This window comes from Cryptomeria japonica, chromosome 6 (genome assembly GCF_030272615.1).
Source record: "Cryptomeria japonica chromosome 6, Sugi_1.0, whole genome shotgun sequence".
NCBI classification, from domain to species: Eukaryota; Viridiplantae; Streptophyta; class Pinopsida; order Cupressales; family Cupressaceae; genus Cryptomeria; species Cryptomeria japonica.
The window spans coordinates 229,056,980-229,079,048 of NC_081410.1; positions in this window are offsets into that span (position 1 = coordinate 229,056,980).

Consider the following 22,069-nt stretch of genomic DNA (forward strand, 5'->3'; position numbering starts at 1 on the left):
TTCATGTGTAAAGATAAACCTATTATTTGTTGTAGCACTGGCACTGTGCATCATGATTATGGTGTGTCACGTGAATAATTAAAAATTATGATCTTAGAATACTATTAATCATTACAAATAAAATACAAAATAAATAAAATGAGAATCATATAATTATAGATTTTACCCATTACACAAGATATACTTGAAGAAAACCCTTTCGGGTGAAAATCTTGATAAAGCATAATTTTATTGAAACTACTTACAAAAAATAGTCTATTAAATAATAAACTAAACATGGGGATACTTTTCCTTACTTTCACATCTAATAATCTCTCATGTGCATAATGATGCAATTCACCATAAGTCTTTCAATTAAAACACAATCAAATGAGAGAGAAGCTCCTTAAATATAGAAGAAAGGATGGAAAAATACCTTAAGGGATATTAATCACATCTATTCAAAGCAACCATTCATAAATAATTAATAATCTTATTAAATGGATTGTTAATTATTAATTGGTGTATGATTCATAGCATAAGGTTTTGTTATCTTATATTAAAATAATATATAAATGTAATAAGGATATGACCCCTAATAACATTATGTTATAATACTCTCCCTTAATATTAATTACTAGATTAACATGTCAATTTTAATAAATTAAAAATATATACACATCCAAAAAAAAGAGTACACAAGGTCACTCCTTAGAGTCACAAAGGCAATGCCTAGAAAGAAAAATAACAGAAATTAAAAAATCCCCTTAAGTGATGAGAGCAACACTAATGAGATGCAGAGGGGGATCCCGATCATTTAGTTTGCCCCATGCATCAACAAGGTCTAGGGTGATGTCAAGAATGGACCACTCTTCATAAGTATTGGCTTCTCGCTCCTTATTTTTATCTTCATTCCTTGCCGATGAAATCCCCAGAGTCATATAAGGGAACCACTTTGATGATTCTGGCCAACCAACACCACCAATAGTTGACAACCAACTACTACCATCACTAGTAGACAACCCTACCCCATCGAAGGGCCACCCAAAGACAAAACCTCCATGCGAGGGTGAAAGGGGCGAAAAAAGGATTCTAACCAATATGGGTGAAAAAGGTCATGGATTTAGCTCCAGAAATTTTGAGGATGATGACAAAACCAAAAAATGTGTTTGAAAGACTTTGGTTGGTTGCAAAATAGACAACTAGGGTTTAGGATACCCATATGCCAAAGTTGAGAGCCCACAAGAAATCCTTGGAAAAGAATACACCAGACAAAATGGGTGAGCCTAGGCTCAATAACAACCGACCAAATGTTGTGAAACTATTGTTTCCAAATAGATAGAGGTGATTGCAAATGCCACGATAAGTTCAAAGAAAGCACTATAGAAAAGTGTAGAGAGAGCCAACGGTAGCCCAAACACAACTTATAATTGCAGAAAGCGATGTTGGAAAACCAATGATAGTCCTTCCATTATGATTTGACAAAGTGAATGCAAATTTATGAAGCATATATAGAGGAAGAGTCGACATAGAAATATTAAATTTCTCTGTATTTGGCCAAGTGAGCCGGTATTAGGTTTTCAGATCTTTCCAAGAGAAAATATTCATAGTAGGTTTGAAAAACAAATCACAAGGAGTGTAAATGTCTTTTCTGTGAAATTGCAAAGAACAAACCCAAGGCAAATGAATAAGAGGAATCCCTTGAATCTAAATACATAAAGACCACCAAAGGTTATCTTGGTTAAAAGATATATCATCTCAAAAGCCAGAGCCAACCCACTAAAGCCAGGGCTTGACAACTTTTTAGGCAAGTCAAATTCTTATAACAACAAAAGTGCCCTTGATATGAACAACATCTTTCATGACCAAAAGTGTTTGAAAACCAATCCCCTTTCAAGCAAGTCGATTGACCAAGAAAATAAAGGAGATGTGATACTTGAGAATAATTTTCTAGTCCTCATTCCTAGAAGTAGCACATACAACCCATTTAACATAGAGAGCCAACCCTTACCACCAAGTGGAGAGGAGCCCAAGGTTGCTAGAGTCTCGCAAGACAACAAAACTCCTAAGAAACACACTAAAAACCCTTGTGGTCTTTCAAAGAGACCCACAAAAAAATCATAAAGAAGCTTTTTTAGTTTCATGTAAGAGGATTTAGAAGGGGCCCAACATGAAGAACAATGCACAAGAGTGGCCATAAGAATTAGAGCGCACCTAAAATTTACCAGCCTTGATAATTCAATAAGAAATATTTTTCTTAATTCTATCCAGGAATACATTCCAAAGGGCCACATGAGAACCCTAAAAGGCAAAGGTAATGCCCAAGAATAAAAAATTTCCCCATAGACAATCAACTTCAAGCCATAGTTAAGAAGCCACTGAGACATGGGAAGAAAAGATTGACAATAACATTGAGTTTTATGCCACTAGATGATAGAACCAAAATCCAAACCAAAGGTGTCAAGGAATTAAAGGGCTTCTTTGATATTTTTCCCCTCTTCAACAAGCATGAGAAAAAAGTCACCTGAAAAATGCCCATTAATGAATTGGTTAGATGACTCATAAAAGAAAATTCTTCTAACCCTCCTAGAGGACATAGAGTTTTCCAACAAATAGCCAAAACCTTTAGCAACAAGAACATACAGAGACATAGCAAGAGGACAACCTTGGCATTTGGAACAATGTAGCCCAAACCCTAAGACTAGCATCCATTAAAGGTAATGTATGAAGAGACATTGTCAAAAAACATTTTCATAGATTGAATAAAGAGAGGAAAAACCCCAGAGCACCCAACCTAGCCAAAATGGGGGGCTATTAGACACGGTCATAAGCCTTGTTGAAGTCAATTTTTAGAAATAAAACCTTGTTTCTTTGAGTGTTGGGCCCATTCCATGCCTTCCCAAATGGTCCAATGATATTGACTAGAATGAACTTGAACTTAATAATACTAGTTTGCTTAGGAGGAATAATTTGGAGAAGCAAATGAAAAATATTTAGAGTCAAATCCTTGGAAATAATATTGTAGGAGACATTAAGTAGCATGATTGACCACCGATTACAAATATCCTTTGGGTCTCTTGGTTTAGGTATGAATTTGATGTTTCCCTTGTTGACTAGTTTACCTAAAGACTAGTTATTAAAGGCTTCAAGATAGACCTTATGAAGATCAAAACTCATGTGAGGCCATAAAGCTTTGTAGAACTTTCAGGAGAAACCATCACAACTAGGAGCTTTGTCATCCACCAGAGAGATGATAACCTCTTTCAAGTCCTCAATAGAGAGAAATTTATTAAAAAAGGCTTATTGAGCCTCAAAAATCCAACATGGGACACCTCAAAGGAATCTTGAAGAGATCTATCTTGTTGAGGTGAAGCATCCTAAGTAGTTAAGACCTTTTTCATAATGGTAGAAAAATGCTTGAAGAAATATTGATAGCCTAGAGAGCATTATTTAGCCTTAATTTTTTATTCCTAGTGAAGAGTGACGAGTATGAAGAGCCAAAAAAAATTCCTTAGAGGCTTAATCATCCACCATTAACAAGTGCAATTTAGCTATTTGAGGCCATCTAGTAGCATTATTATCAACAATCTACTTTTGATGGCAGAGCTAAGCCACTTGGACTTGCAAACTAAGAGAGAAAGGGTTGATAGAAATAACTTTCATGGCATAAATAATATAGAAGGTGGTAGCCTCATAGGAACACTAGTGGAAAATAACATGTTTGTAGCCATAAACAGGAAGGAGGTAGGGCATGCATTGAATAGGTCGAGTAGGATGACACTAAAGATTCCAAATATTATGAATGTGGCCATCATAGGCTTGTGACTCAATAGAGAATCATTAAAAAAAAAGGACTTGGAAGGTCATTATAGACCCACCTGATAATTAATGTTGAACTTAATGGGAAAGTGATCTAACAAGGTGACCTCAAGCATAGGCATCAGCTGAAGATCTTTACATGAGGCAAAAGAGAAAAAGTATAATGTTATCATCACAACACAATTAATTCTTTTAAGGAATCTTTTATTTCCCACTTTGAAATTACTCCACATATTCCAAATGACTTGAGGGTGGTAATAGAATATACTGGGGTCATAAAGACCCAATTTATTATGCATGTATAGCCACACCTCCTGTTCACCAACTATCCAATGAAAATACAAGGACCCCTCTTTATCAAAAGTCGTCTTAACCATATTAAAGTCTCTACACAAAATGGAAGTGGTAGGAGACATTAAATTTGCAATCCACCATAAGAGAGCAGATCACTCAACAACATCATTGGGAGAATAAACATCAAAGATCTCAAAAGAACAATTATAAATTGATGTGAGGATCCAAAAAAGTTGCTGAGTAGGATCTAACCCATGATAAATCACATAACAATTTTTTTGTGGTGTAAGAAGGGTTAAAAATCCTCCATGAGTAGCCTCATGATTTGAGGTGAAAACTAGGCCAGTTGGCCAAATAACCTGACATGCTACAAGAAACATGAAATAAGAAATCTTAATTTTATGAACACAAAACACATCAATACCAGAATAATCTTGTTGAGTATCCTGCATGGAATAATTCTTGTCAAGGTTAGTGAGATCTCAAACATTCTATGAGAGGAAATTCATGATTGAAAGTTTCAAGTGCATGTCATCATTGTTCTCAAGAGAGGAGGAATGATTCTCTATCAAGTTTGAAGCCTTTTCAAAACTAGGAAAATGATTCGTTCATTTTTTTAGAATAATCTTGACTTCCTCCATGCACTTAGAAGGACTACAAGAGTGGAAAAACTATGTAGATGAGCAGATAAAACTAAGGCCAGTTAAGATGTTCATATAAAGTTTCATTGAAGAGAAGTCCCATTGTAGAATGGTGTGAAACTTATGGTGGCATTTGTGTAGTAGTTGGCTCTTGGGGTTTGTTTAGCATACTACTAGATGAGGCATAATTCCCCTTACAAGTCATTATCATCCATTTCCCATCTAGTTTAGAAACCTTAGGAGCATGCAGAGGGTCTAAAACCCAAGGAGGGGTCTTAGCCCTTGGAACGACCAATAGAAAATTCTTAATTTTATGCTCTAAGAAATAACAATGAAAGCATTTATTTGGATAATTTAGATAGATCAAATGTTGGGTGTGATAAAGAACTCTTATTTGAATATCAAACGTGTCTTTTGTAGAAGCAAAGATTGAGCTCTGATACCACATAGAAGTTGACGATACAAGCACAAAAACCAAGAATCATCTACAAATAGAACTCCTATCACACAAAAGAGATCAAGAAAAGATAATTTGCGTCGTAACAACCTAAGAATTTTGCATTATTGCGCATAATATTATTGGAGATTCAATTACAATTAATGTGAATCCTTATAAAAGGATGAATGAAACCCTAATGCTAGACTAAATTAGCATGCACCAAGTGTCACAATCATAATTAATGTGACAACTTAAGCTATTATTAGCCTAATTTAATAAAAGGAGAAAACACCTAAGTTTAGCTTAAGTGAAAAAGTAATTAAGGACCTAATTAATAAACAATTAGATAAAGTGTTGTAATTACTTCAACGCTCTTTAAGATTAACTCAGGGATAAGTTAAAGAGCTAATATGAAGGCATGCATGAATGAGTCCCATCAATAAAGGCACGATTAGGTACTCATGTACAAACTAATGCAAGTCAAACCAATACAACTCTCACATATAGAGAAAAGGAGAAAAACCCAGTGGGAGAAAAATCCTCTCCAAAAGAAAGAAAATACAATAAATGCACTAGTGAAAGAAGGAAAGGAGGAGGACTCAATGTGGACCCCTAAGGACTACTTATATCACAATAGTACAATGAATATCCCCCCAAAAGAGGGAGAAAATGAGGATAGGAATTCCCCCAATAAAGAAGTATCTCCTGTGTCAATGATGAATGCTTGAAGATAGAAAATTATCCACTAACTACAAACAACATTTCTCCCCTTAGGAAGAAACAAATCTATTGGAGATATGAGAAACTATTCCTATAAACTAGAAGATGCAGGAATCCAAATCCAAACTATGTGTGCCTCTATAAAATCCTCAAATGTTGTTATGTCCATGATAGATGATGATGTCACAGACCAAACAGGTACATGCTCAATGAATGTACAAGGTAACAAATCAATATGAATGTACTCAAAATAATCCTCCAAATCTACAATATGAAACTCCAAAAACAAGGATGTTATGTCTATAAGTAATGAATCTCAAGTAGTTGCGCCTAAAATAATAATGTCCTATTGCACTAAATCAATAGGGGCTATGCATGAGCCAATGCCAAGGTCACCAAGAATAACAATATGACTGAAATGAGATCTTAATGTGAGGAGAAGGAACATGAAGATAGGTCTTTGATCCACCAAAACATACAAGACTTGTGATATGATTAAGCTCCTTGAAAGCATCATTATCCAAGGGTATGAAATCTGTATGTGCAAGGGGAAGAAGATAATATGCTACAAGATACTCTGGGAATGGAGATATATGAGGGTTTCCATGCATCTCGCAAATTATATTTCATAGAGTGTGAGGACACTCAAGGTCCAATATAGCACACAATGTGTCATGATCAACACTATAACAAATCAATCCTACAACATGGTCTATGATATTACCCCAAGTTGATCTACCTTCTAAAGTGACTTGTTTAGGTATGAGTCCATACAAATAAGGAAAAATATCTAGCCACCTGAGATGTGTTAGGATGCCTTTTTTCCAAGACTCATAATTGCCCTTTGTCAGGCTTATAACCAAACGATGAATAGAAAAACCCATGACACCCCCTCAATTGAAATAATCAAACCCCAACAACCTCAGTAGATGTAAAGCACATCAAATACAATCCTCTAGTCCCTCTCCAACAAATAGATCCATCCCAAGTGCTCAAACATCTAAGAAGTTGAATAGATAGTGAAAACACAAATATCTGAATAAACTATACTTGGGACAAAATCTAGAAGAATGAACTTTAGATCTAGATTAAGCACCCCACCATCTTTCCAATGATGTCTAGTTCTTAAAAAATAGAGCTCAAATGTGCAAGATATGCCCCCAAAACTGTAAAAAATGAAATTTTGACTTTAGAGACCTAGTACAAAAAATTAAAGTAGAATCTGACAAAACCACCTGCACTACTAGATTGAATACTAAAACTCACTTTTTAATGATATCTCATTTGTGCGATTTTAACCTCGTATGACCAAGTTATGGTCAAAAGACAACACCTAGGTTAATTAGGGAAAATATGGCTTGATGATGCATGCACAAGGCATACGTATGGTTAACATCAGCAATAAAATATTTTGGGAATATTCCCCTTTGCTATAAATTTCCCCTCCTTGCTAAAAAAGGATCTAACAGTATATGCTATTGTTTAGATAGAATATTTTGCAAGGATCGATCAAAATCTTTATTGATATATATTGGCGCACTAGAATAATCCCTAGTACAACTAACATCAACATTGCTATTGTATACGTACCCTACTGATGTCACATTAGTGTTGGGTACCTACAAATAGTACCTATGATTTTTTTTTAAATTACTAAAAACAAGTGGTTTTGCAGAAAAATTTAATTTTTTTTAAACCTACATTAATTTTTCTTATTAACAAGTGAATGATGCATGCATTAGGTGGTATGACTATACATATTTTTGTATAATTGTACAAATTTCTATATGACCAATTTTTTTTGCCCTAATTTCATAGTCATAAATTTTGACAATTTAACGCACAATTTTAGGGTTTTTGGGCCTTTTGAGTGCGATGGTGGCTTCTATTTCACTCCAAAGTTCTTAGATTTTTTAGCTACCCCTGGATTTGGCCTCTATTTTCATACCCGAGCAGTCAAATTGACCCAAAAATTCAACCGCTTGGATTTTAATGAAACAACAATTGATCTTAGGGTTATGGGATACTACTAACACAATGGCAACAACTACTTAAGCCTAATGTGCATAGAAAAATTACTCAAGGTTGGATCCATAAAGCATGTGGATAGGAACTTAATAGTTCTAAAGCTCTGATACCATATAGAAGAAAAAATTAAGCTCTAATACCATGTATCTAAGTTGATGATATATTCATAGGAGCCAAGAATCATCTGCAAGAAAAGCACCTATCACACAAAAGCGATCAAGAAAAGATGATATGCTTCATAACAATCTACATATTTTGTATTATTGTAAACAAGATTATTGCAAATTCAATTACAATGAATGAATGAATCCTTATAAAAGGATGAATGAAACCCTACATGTAAAACCCTAATGCTAGATTAAATTAGCATGTGCCAAGTGTCACAATCATAATGAATGAGACAATTTAAGCTATTATTAACCTAATTTAATACAAGGAAAAAATACCTAAGTTCAGCTTAAGTGAAAAACTAATTAAAGGACCTAATTAATAAATAATTAGATAAAGTGTCCTAATTACTCCAATATCTTTTAGGTCATGAGACAAATCCACTTTGACACAGATCCATTTTTTGGGTCGATCATGATAGAAATGGTTGGGTTCAACACAAATAACATTTCCTAGAAAGGAAGCAATAACTGAAAGAAAATGCTAATATAGCAATAGAAGATCCATAAACTCTAGGTAGATAGGAACACAAAGTTTCTTGTCATTAGAGACAGGAAATCCTCGAGACCAAGACTGGAATACTAGTAAAGCTGACCTAGCATACCTTTTTAATATTGACTTAAATACAATACAAATAAATTATATTTGATCATGAATCCTTGATAGCAAAAATAATTTTAAAAATCTTATAAAAATAAAAATAGAGATCTTTTACCAAGCTAGAAACCCACAAACAAGCTAGCATAAACCTCAATAATTATAGGACTATACTATAACAATATAGATTATTTTAGTAATAATATGTATCACTATAGAAATGATATTGATTACTACAACAAACTTCATTATCTAAAATATTTAAATATTTAATATTACTCATGAAACTTGAACTCCTTCAATCTTCTCAACATATTAGCAATCCTTTGATGAAATTAATCATTTGAAGAAGAAGGTTTTCATCATTAGGGAGAAAGAAAAACATTGGCTTCAATCTTAGAAATGGGTGTTTGTTCATCAAATAATCAATATTTCATATTTCACTTCTATGTCCAACCCTCTTTTTATGAACTCATTGAGCAAAAATAATTGGTTATTATTTTATTTTTCTCTTTTCTCTCTAAAAATTATGTGAAAAGTGTCTAAAAGGCCTTTTAATAAGATAACAATTTTGACCCCTTTTTGTAATGGCACTTTAATATGTCAACTTTATAACATAATGTTGGACCTTTCTTTTTAAAATAATAATGAGTTTCCTTTTTCATACGAATCTTTTATGGAACACTTAAAACATCATTTCATCGATTTCCTTAGATCAATCAAGAAATGGGATGACAATCAACCCTTCCCAAAAAAAATAATTTTCTTCAGCAACACCTTGATCCCAAATCAATATTGAGAATTTGCATTTTCTATGAATAATACTCCCTGTGATATAATTTGCTTCTATTGTACCACTATGATATATCTATGAGTTAAATAATTTTTTAACCAAGTGATACTTCGATATTGATCTTACAGAGTGAATCGTCTATAATCCATTGAGATCTTAAAAAAGTGAAAATTATTCTTGCTTAGTTTGGAAATTAGCTCCTTGATTGAACAATTCTTGAAGTTCTTTATTTGCATGCTTCATTGTTGCAAAAACTTCTTGTTCTTTTGCATCATAAAGTGCATAATGGGTCCAATTAATCTCAAAAGCGAGTTTCCAATCTTTTCCCCAATTTACATAGATGCATTAAAGGCCTCTTCTAAAAACTTGATGGCAATACTTATTTATCTTATCAAATGCAAGTATTCTAGTTTCATTATTTCTAATACCTTCTTAACTACTTAAAAATTTGCAAAGTAGTTGTATGCACAACACTTTCTTCAACTACCGTGTCTCTCTTTTTCTCCTTAATTATCTGGCTCTTTTCAAATTTAGAGTTAGTTGTCCAACAAGCTATATTGTGTTATCTAGTTCTACTAGTACTTAGACTTATTTATTTTCTATTATAATTAATTGGTCATCAATTCATGTAGATTTTCTAGCTTCTGCATAACCTCTTTAAATTGAATTTTATTTACTATTTCTTGGTTGAAAATGTAAGATTCACACAGGGACTCAAACTACCAAGATCACATAAAAAGTAAAGTCTACCTTCCACAAGAGAGCATCAGGAAAAATAAATACTTTGCTGCAAAATAAATTTAATATGTGAAATTATAGAAAGAGAGCCTTGCTTATAAAGGTAAGGTTAACAGGTAGGAATAACTAGGATAATGATAAGTGTCTGAATCATTTGGCATGTGTCAACTAGAGTATATAATCACATGTGTACTAGATAATACAAAGTCCTAAGTAAATTTTGCATTTAATCATGCATGAATAGGTCCTAACTAATGATTAGTTAGAGAATATGCTTGATTCACACTACAAAGCAAAACTAGGTAGGAAAAGCCCTTATTGACACCAACACCCCCCTTAAGTGCAAGTTAGTGAAAAGTAAATAAATTCAAGAATGCAAAGATGATGTAAATATGATGGGTCATGTTTGCAAGACCAATTTAGGTACCCATGTACACATGCAATCTCTCAAAAATAGAGAAAAGAAGAAAACCTAGTAGGACAAAAATTCTCTCCAAAAGAGAGAAAAGATTAAAAAAAAAACATGAAAAAGTGATGGACGGAGAACTCAAAAAGACCTCCCAAGGATGAAATCCATAATAAATATATACTCATTAGCCCCCCATAGGAGAGATAAAGTTAGACTATAGATCTCCCCATAATGCAATAGCTCCTATCTAATGATGAATGCTTGGAGACAATTGATAATGTATATAAGCAACATATCTCTGATTGGAAAGAAACAAGTCCAATGGTGGATTCAAAATAAAATTAATCTCTAAGAAGATATATGAGGGAATAAGTCTCATGATACATTCCTTTGAAAACTAATTAGGTAGCTCCACACTAGAGTATGCCACAAAAAAATTAGGTGCTACCACAATTAATGAATATGACAAATAATGACCAAGTGGAACATAATAAATAAAAATTTATATAGATAAAAATGTGGGGATAATAGTTGTGTTATAAAAATAAATAAAGATTATGGTATATCCCCCAAATATCTAATATGAGACACAAAATAAATCTGAAATACATATCAAATATCCATCTCAAAAAGATAAATTTGAAAGAATATGACCACCTTGTTGAATTGAAGTGTTGGAAACCATGACACCATTAAAATATGAAGAATCCAAAGTTGAATGATATGAAATCTAAGAACAATTCTCAATAGCACCAAGGTTCAAATGACCAAACTTCTTCTTAGAAATACAATTCATAATTGATATGCATGACTGTGAATATTAGTTAATGAAATTCCAACATTATCTAGATTAAAATGAAAACAGGAGTACAAGAAAGATGCATTATCATCCTTTCCAATAACAATGATCTATCTAATCTCCATGTCCCTAGTGATTACAAAGTTGGCTCCATAATGTCTAAATTAATAGATGGGATTAAGATTGGTTGGCAAAGATAGTACACAAAGTACATCATTGAAAGTGTCTTCTCTAGTATTAATATAATCTTTACCTCAAACATGCATATATGTGTTGTTACCCATCAAAATGAGTGGAAAAGTACAACGCTCAAAATAAGAGAACGTACCATGTTATGAAGCCATATAATGAAAGGATCCAAAATAAATAATCCATCTCTTTGACTCATTATGTGCAGATGCCATGCATTCTTTACATTTAATTTTTTTCTATCTGATTGGATACTCCAGATATCCATGATAGTGTAAATGATGATGATGATGATGATGAAGGAAATTAAATGTTGTGCTTCTAAAGAAGTTGTATCAAGTCATCAATCCTTTTTTCATTACACTTATGCTCACCATGTCCCAAATTATTGTAATATGTATTTTGGTCCTCTCCTTATTAGGTGATTCCCCTTTGGAATAGGAGAAGAACTCACGGGTATTTGTGATGGTGATTAATTATCTTTTCCTTTGTGCTTGAATTCCTTATTATTGTATTTATTTCCTTTTCTATTTTAAACCTTTTGATTTTTTTGTGCTTGGATTGACTATAAGAGGCTATATTTTGGAATACTTCAAATGTACCCATGTGTATAAACTTGCCTAAATTTGCTAGAGCGAGTGATATAGAAAACATACCAAGGTGAATACATCTTGAATTTAGTACCAAGAGAATCTATAGTAGCAAAGAATTAAGAAATAAAAATAGAATAATAGGGACCAATTTATGTAAGAATGGAAAGAATAAATTGGTTATCCTCTTTCTCAATACTACATTGTTTTAACTATATTTTGCGATAATTGAGATTGATTAAGAAGTTCTAGATAATATCAAAATTAGTGACATTTAAACCAATTATTTCATTATTCAATTTGAAATGCCTTATTCAATCTTTATTTCCAAATATATTCTCTAATGTAGTCCAAATCTCATATGATGTTTTACAAGATTCAACATGGAAATGTAGATCAAGAGAAATTAATAGATATAAAGTTATACAGGCTTATCTATCCTATCAATCCATTTTCTATTTTCTACAACACGTGTGGGTTTAGGATATGTGCATAATGTGATCCTTTGTAACTTTAATTTAAAAAATAACATCTTCATTTGTGACTTCAACTAATTATAATTATATGGAGTAAGAGGATTAATTTTGGGCATATCCATGATCTAAAAATAGAAATTAGGATAGAGGGATAACAATATACCCCTCATAATACAAGAAATAAACCCTATTTTTTAAGAAAACAATCCGCTTTTTTGTAAATTTTCAAAATGATAAGTCAAAGTACAAGATATAGTTTCAAATTGAAATGCTATGCACATGGTAAAAGGTTTATAATATATGCATGTATAAATTTCAAAAGCGTGTTAACATATTTTCAATACTACAAGAATCATAAAAATTAGATATCCAAGCCAAAAAAAATTGAGATTGAAGCTAAAAATGATCATTTAACTTCAATAAGAAATTAAATGTGCCAACAACAAAATTTGATTATGAGACTTGCATCATTGGAAGGCCCATCTTTCAAACAATATCTTATTTTGAAAAAATATAGCTTTTGGGTGAAAAGTTATGGCTCCCAAAAGAATATATCCTTTTCAATCCAACAAAGGTCTCCTAGTATTGTTTGGGTAGCGGATCTAGGTGGCGATGTCAATTTTTTTGATTAACAGTGGATATTTGGTTGAGTACCACAAATTTATTTCAGCCACTTGGGCAATATTTTTGACATTGTTGGTGTTGAGGTTGGTAGTGGTGTTAAGGAAATGGTGAATTTACATGTATTTCCTTTGTGTAGGGCCAAATATTAGCCCCTTGGAGATGGACTAGGCCAAGGGATCCATGCTCCTAATGATTGGGTACTAAAAAACTTATGCCGCATTAACCTTTACAAAAAATTTATTAAAAAAAATATTTTTTTAATCACAAATTATGCCCATCAACGTAGGATGATGTAGGGGTGATACATAGACTATTTAATATTTATAGAATATGTCAAATACATTGTGCCAATATCTGCTAATGAGTACAATTTTTTTGAAACTAATACAATGATGCATAGATTGTATGAATCTATATTGTATGCATTTCATACTATTGTATCATACAAAATAAAGAAAGAAAGAAAGAAAGAAAGAAAGATTCTTTTATATTCCACGATACTAGGCAGTCTATATATGGGTCCACCGATGGCTTATAGTAATATGGGACTACCTTTTACTCCTTGTGGGAGACACCTACCTATACTACAAATTAAGTGTACACACCTTACCCCTTGCAACATAGGATTTGATATTGTGACCTCTCTTTCAAGAGCACAAGTTCTCCACCACTAGACCAACTTAGGCTGTATGAAATTTGGCTGCACATACCTTACATCCAGTGGGATTTGAACTTGTGGCACTTAAAATTATAAATAAATGAATTTTTCCATATATTCCTTCAAACCCTAAAAATGGTCATTTTTAATTCCAAAATATAGAGTGCTATGTATACAAATATGGGGTTTTTAGCTTTTTAGACTCAATGAAGTGCATTTTTCCTCAAAGTGCACCTAACAAAATCTCCTACTTGATTATCTCCTATATCTAAGAAGGGTTTTGTATATTGAAGATTTGATTCCATCTAAGAGTTATAAAAGGACTCAAGCTCCCATAATCACCTTCAAAATAGAAGATTACCTTGAACATTAGTGTTGCAAGAGAAAAAATTACTTGATTATGGTGCAAAATGAATTATGATATATGAAAATGTATAATAAGAGCCCTAGTTATAAAGGTAAGGTTGAGAGGTAGGACTAATTATGATGATTCCATGTGTCTTAATCTTATTACATGTCACAACTAAATGATAATATTAGATGTGTATTCGATACTTCTACAAAGATTCAAAGAGCCCTTAGTAAATTTAACATGCAAATGTTTGTGTGAATAGGTCCTAACTAATGATTAGCTAGATAATGTGCCTTGTTCACACTCCAAAGGAAAATAAAATAAGTAATAGCCATGTGCACAAAAATATAAAACTCTAATATTTATCTTTACATATAAGTTTTTTTAAGTAGCTCTATAGATAGGAAGAAAATTGTTTGTTAGTGCATTAAGATCTTCAAGACTTGCTAAGATGCCTTTCATTTTGTGTGAGTTATGTGACAACTAATTTTTTTATGCTACAAATTTCTCTTTGACTGTTTCTTCATACATAATAATCTGATATGCTCAATTAAATTTTCCTATCTTCACAAGCATCATATGTTTGGTTATCAAGTACCTCCTTCAAATTATCCTCCACATTATTTTTAATTTCCTTTCAATCTACTATAGTGGTTGGAATGATAGTACCATGTGTATAAAGAGAAATCAGGTTAAGAAATCAAACCATTGCATGAAATTGATCTAAGCTAATCACGAACTTAAATGACATGAAAATCATTCCTACTCTAATCAACAAAACTACTAAAACAAAACATGAATTAAATACAAACCAATGCTTCCATAATTCTCCAGTAAACCTCCACTGTTCTTCCTTTCATATCTAATTCTGATATGTCGCTCTCATTATGCAGGTGCAAATATGAAATGGAAGCAAGGATGTGATATTCAAGATTTACTAGGAACGTGATTATAAGGATAAATGGATTTTGACAAAATAATGATGCTAGTTGCTAGATGGCTAAATGGATTTTGATAGAGTAATAATGCATAAAAGTTATCAATCGTTGCTAGATAATTCAACAGAATAAGAATGCTTAGAACTTGATGATTACTAGATGATCAAATAGAGTAAATATGCATAAAATTAGATGATTTGAATGGAGAACGATGTCCCAATTTATAGAAAACTCAAGATTCAGTAGACGACCAGGATCAAAATGATTTTTGGTTGATCAAACAAACCCAATTGAGCGCATGACAGAGTTGCCATTTGGGAAGGATGAAGATGATGAAGATAAAGTAGAGGAAATGGAAAAAAATAGATTTTCAAAGGTGCATACCTCATTTTTGAATTTAAAATTAAAATTTATTAGATATTTTCCAAAAAGATTGATTTTTGAATCCAAGAAAGATATTAGTTTCCCATTTTTTAAAATTAGGAGGATATTGCGAAGAATTAAAAATTAAGAAAAAGAAGATATTATCCTCATATGAGAGGATAAATAGAGATAATTAATAAATAAAATTTATTAAATAACTCATCTCAAAAAAATAGATAAAGATAAATTAATAAATTAAATTTATTATTAATCTATATTTTGGAAGAATATAAATATATTTATTAATTTATTATTCATATTTATGACTAAATTAATTAAACAAAATGAATTTATTTAATTAATGTGCAAAGGGGACAAACAAATAAATTATGAAATTTATTTATTTAACTTTAGAAGAATTGTTAGTAAGATAAGGGGGATTAAGGAGAAATAAGTCAAAATGATTACCAGAGACCTGAATTTAGTCAAATTAAGTCAAATTAGGTCAAATTGGGTAGGACCAGGGCATGGCACCTTGGTCCACACTGGGACCATGGCGCCACGCCATGGTCCTCCCTAAATTGGGCCCCTTTTAAACCCATTTTTGCAATTCAAAATTAAGTGGGATTCCCCTTTCCGTGTCAGCTCATGTCAGAAAATTAGTCAATTTTTCCAATGGGAAAGTATAAAAGGAGGTTTTCCCCTTTCATTTGACATCAATCAATTATCAAGAGCACACATATGAGATCAAGCATTCAAGTATTCAAGAGCAATTGAGTATTAATCTGTCTTCCTTCGGGCTTTGAAGCAACAATAAAATGATCAAGATTCAAACATTTAAGATGACATTATTCATCCTATTTTGTTGAAGACTTCATAAACCCTAATTCCATGTGGAGGCAAGAAAACTTCACAAGGAGGTATCATCATTCAATTTTCAGTCATAATTAAACATCTCACTCAAAAGGAGAATCTTCAATTACAATCATTTCAATTATCTTTATTTCGATTTCATGGTTAATTCCAAAATAGGGGTTTGACCTAAGGCAAGCCCCTATTCCCAACCTATTTCCCCTCATTTCTATGTGTAAGAAATAAGTATTGGGCTGTAATCTTCAGAATAAAATTTATTTATAGAGACGAATCTATCCCCCTTTGGTGTGTGAAAAGTGTAGAGGACCAGAGTGACCACCACCATGGTCCTGACAATTCTAGAGCTTTTTTGAAGATTAGATTCAACTTGACTTACATTGCTCAGATCTAGGTGCATGCAAAAATCCTACGTCTATAGCTCACTGTTTTCACAGTTTTACCTTCAGTTTTTAGCACTTTACCTAGTTTCAGCAATTCAATTTACAAAAAAGGAACAAAGCTATTACACAATCAAACCAAATCCATTCAGTATTCAGTCCTTGTTTGATTTGTGACTAAATCTAGTGGATTCCCTTTCCTCTTTTGAATGTAATATTTTCCCAAGAGAAAAATTAGTGGTTTTCATCGTCTTGGGGTGGAAACCCTAAAAAATTTCCCCATTACATTTTGGTGAGCCTAACGCCCAATTCCTTTAATTCTATTTTTTGTTCTTAGATTTGAGTGTTTATGCAATTTAAAATTCAATTTTTCATTTGCAAGTTTGATTTCCAAATGAATTTTAAAAATTTAGAGGTTACATTAATTTTAAAATTAAGTAGTTAATTTTCAAAACCCTAATTTTTAAATTTTTAAAAATTGAGCTTGTGGGTTGTTTAAATTTTTGATTTCCGATTTCAAATTTGTTTCAAATTCAAAATTTCAACATTAGATCTAATTTCAAATTTAAATTTTAAAATTAAGAGGTTCTTTTACAATGCCCTAATTTTACATTTAAATTTCTTGTGGATAATTTCAAATTTAAATTTTAAAATTATGTGGCTAATTAAAGGAGCCCTAATGTTTATCAAATTTCAACATTACATTTTAAATTTAAATTTTAAAATTAAGAGCTTATTTTCACAAGACCCTAATTTTAAATTTAAATTTCCTAGGGGGTTACATCATTATTCTTTATCTTTTCAATCAATTTGCTTATTTAATTGAATAATCATTTTAAAATTTTTTGCATTATTCAATTATTTTACAAGTTTCAAAATTAGATTCAAATATTAAAATTCAAATTTCAAATTTCCCTCCCTTAATGCATGAGTTTTACTAGTATTTGTTTATGGTAAAAATGGAAACAACAATATTGAAAGACTAAATAGATTTAACCACAAAACCCTAGCCTAACAACAACAAAGATCCACTATAACATATGAAGATTACCTAAGACAATGCAAATCAAATGAAATCACAAAGATTATACCATCACATGTCCAATAGGGTTTGGATCTCCATTCTTCCTATCTCCATTGATCTTGCTTGATATATTTGCTCTCAGATTTTATATGTGCACAAGAGCTCAACAAAGAATGGAAATGTGGTTTCAAGTAGGCTTGATCGCATATGAAAGTTCGAAAGTGTAGTTGGGTAGAATGATTAGTTGAATAAATGATTAGGGTTGATAATGAAAGAAGCATCCTCTTAAATAGAAGACGCTTTAGAAAATGGAGGGATAATATTAAGAGGTGTAAAAGATAAATGGTCGGCTAGGATTAGAGGGTAGGTAGAGGAAATAAGAAAATAATGAGAGGGTAGGTAGTGTAGGAATTAAGAGATGAATGACATGTGTCATGAGTAGAAAGGGTTAATGAATTAATTAAATAAATAAATATTTATTTAATTAATAGAAGAAGTGGGATCAATTAAATAAATAAAAGTATTTATTTAATTTAGGAAAAATGATAATTTAAATAAATAAAAGTATTTATTTAAATAAGAAATAAGGTTAGAAGAGGATAAATGAATTAATTAAATAAATAAAGATTTATTTAATTAATAGAAGAATCAGGCTTAAATAATTAAATAAATAAAAATATTTATTTAATTAGAAAGGACAATTTTAGGTGTCTACAATATTAGTCCAACATATAATATCCCCATGAGAGGAAGTTGTAGAATTAAGGCTTCCCAAGGTTTAATTACTGAGGAGATGGATCCTAATTTGGATAACTTATTTTACGAGGATATTGGTGGTTCTTCCAATCCTACAAATGTTCTCGTTTATCCTTGTTCTTTTCATTATTCTCATGATGAGGATGAATCACTAATTAGGGTTTTTGTTGACTAATTGGAGAAGATTGACAATCAATTTGAAAATCTTCAACAATGGATGAGTCAACAATACTTAAAAAGTGAAGCTCTCCCAGTGATTGAAGGATTAAAAAAATGGTTCAAAGTGATAAACTTGGTGTTGATGTCTTTGCTCGGTGTAATATTATGCCTATGAAGAGTTGCGTTGAAGTCCTTGGTTACACACAAGCTCCTAGTCAAGTTAATCATTCCATTCCTTTGACTACCCCTATGGCTAGTGTTCCCACCTTTACATAAAAAATCATGGCTACCTCTACACAAAATGTCATACCTACAAGTGTTATTCAAGGGGGAAACTCCTATAATCATAATTCCTTCATCCCTCCTACTATGAGTCTTCCATTTGTTACCCAATCATCTCCCATACCTACCTATCATAGTGTCCCACCTCCTTATTCTCAACCCCCACCTTCATATAACAACATCCTTCCTTATTCTTAACCCCTTCTTTCATTCAACAATGTTACACCTGCTTCCCAATCCAACATGTACAATTTAAATCCTTCTATCAAAGCTACCATAAATAGTCTAGCCCAAACAATGTCTTCTTTACAACAAGAAATAGCTTCCATGAAGCAATCTAAGTATAATGTGCCCACATTTGATGTAGCGAGCCCATTATCCAATGACATTGTCTGAGTTGTCCCTCCTAAACATGTTGAAGTCCCTCAATTGGAGCTTTATAATGGAAAATATGATCCCTTGACTCATGTAAAAATATTTCAAACTTTGTGTAGTGACTTTGCTCATGATCAAAGATTGTTGGCTAAATTGTTTACTAGAACACTAAGGGGTAAAACTTTGCAATGGTATTGTTCTTTTCCTCCTTATTCTATTACATATTTTCAACAATTAGCTAATGCTTTCATTCAACAATTTCACAATAATATTGGTTCTAAGATCACTTTATCTGAATTGATGCATTGTATTATCAAATTTCTTTTCTTATGCCTGATCAAGATATTCAAAGAATTTTTATTTCTAATTTACAAAAAATATTAGGGATAAACTTCTCTTTTTTTATTTTACTTCCTTTACGCAGTTGTGCACAATACTTCATAATTATCATCTTACCGTGAGTCAATTGGAACAATCATCTTCAATGGCTCTGAATGACAAAAGTGAAAGTGTTCAACAACCTTTTGTGAAGTTCAAACCAAATAAGGGATTCATCAAATTTAATGACAACAAAAAAACTCAAGTAGCAGCCACAACAACGGGTGTGCCTCCTTTGTCCAAATACTTTAGAAAAGAATTCATTCATCTTTGCATAGTATTATGTCGCAATTGTTACAAAGGAATGTTTTGAAACATCCCCCTATTAAACCAATTGATACAACTAAACCTTTGTCACCTACCTATGATTTCAAAGCCTTTTTCCAATAGCATCGTCAACTGAGTCATGACACTGAAAATGTTATTCCTTAAGGAGTAAAATTTAAGACTTGATTCATAACAATACCATATCTATGACTGGTGTGAATGATAAAGGAAACAAAGTATGAGCTCCTACTAATCAAAACCTTCAAATTTTCACTGACCCTTTACTTTCCCATTCCACTAATGTGAATGAGACCGATTGTCTTGCCTTCTCTCCCAATGATGTTGGCCTTGAGTCTAATAATGTGGTGAACCTTGTTGCAAAAACTGAACCTCCTAAGGACATGAATTACATTTAATCTTAGTGAGACTATTGAAGCCCCTGATGGTCCATTATATATCACTACAATAATCAAAGGCATACCCTGTCGAGGGGTGCTCATTGATCCAACTTGTATGGTTAATGTAACTGAAGAATTTATGTATTCTTTACAATTGCATCAAGTGACATATGATGAAACCGATGTGGCAATTAGAGTTTTTAATGGCTTCTCTTGTCCAACTATTGGTTCTATTTCACTTCCTATTGATGTTGGCACTAAATTATTAGATGTTGACTTTGCTATCATTCCTACATCTGATCAATTTCGTGTGAAGTTGAGACATCCTTGGCTCTCTTCCTTGAAAGAAATTGCTTCTACTATTCATAAGTGTTTAAAATTTTCTCATGATGACAAAATCATAACTATTAATCAAAGCATATATCAACCTATGGTGAGGCATGGAGATGTTTGTATTGATTACTTTTGGTCTGAACAATTCCAACCTCTTCAACCTAGAAGTGATGCTCTCTTTAAATCATATCAAAAATGAAAAAATGAGATAATTTATCCTTGAGTAAACCCAAGAATCCAACACTTAGTCTTCCTCCAAATCATGATCATATACCTCTTCTTAAGGACAAGTCTATTCTTCCTCCCAAGGATAGAGAAACTCTTTCTCCTAAGGAAGAATTTATCCATTCTCTTAAGAATGAGTTTATTTGTCCTCCCAAGGATAGAAAATATCTTCTTCATAAGCGTCAATCTATTCCTCTTTCTAGGGATAAAAATATTATTCCTCCTAAGGATAGACCCATTCCTCATCCTCATGATGGACCTGGTCTCCTTCCTACACCTTCAATTCCTTCTTTATATGGTGTGACTCCACCTCCTACATCTTACAAAGGGAAGTGATTGGCCTCTCCTATTGTTCAACCTAAAAGACCTTCCCCTATCCATCCTTCCTTCAAAGAAGAAAATAAGCCTATGCCTGATGAACCTAAACCTTCATAACCTTCAACTAAAACTAAAAGAGACTGTTGTTTGAGAGAACACCGATGGAAATGTCATGCAAGGGCTTGTGGACTTGCTTCTCAAACCATTTCTTCCCCCAAGACACCAACTATTGAGATAATACCATTTTCTCAACCTTCTCCTAATGAAGAAGTTCAACCTAATTCTACAAGACACAAAATACTTAAGACAAATGATGGTTCAAGTTCTATTCCTATTAGAGCTCCTATTTTTGTCAATCTTGATGAAGAAATAGGTGAGAATATTATTAATGATGAAAATGTTGATCCTAATATTTCTGATGATGAATATAAATATGTTGAAGTTGACAATGATTTATCTAAACAATTTTCAAAAGCATAAATCCTAGCTCCAAGTAATAGAGAAAGTGACTCATCATTAGAGCATGGTCTTTGTTTATAACTTGTGATAGATCCATCTACTGTGCTCAATGTCACTCCTCTTGTGTGTTGTCCACCTTCCCAAAACAATGATCAACAAGATCAAGGGGCGAACAACGTGCTTGATTAGCTTCATTAGCATCATATATTCTCCCTCTCTCTCTCTCTCTCT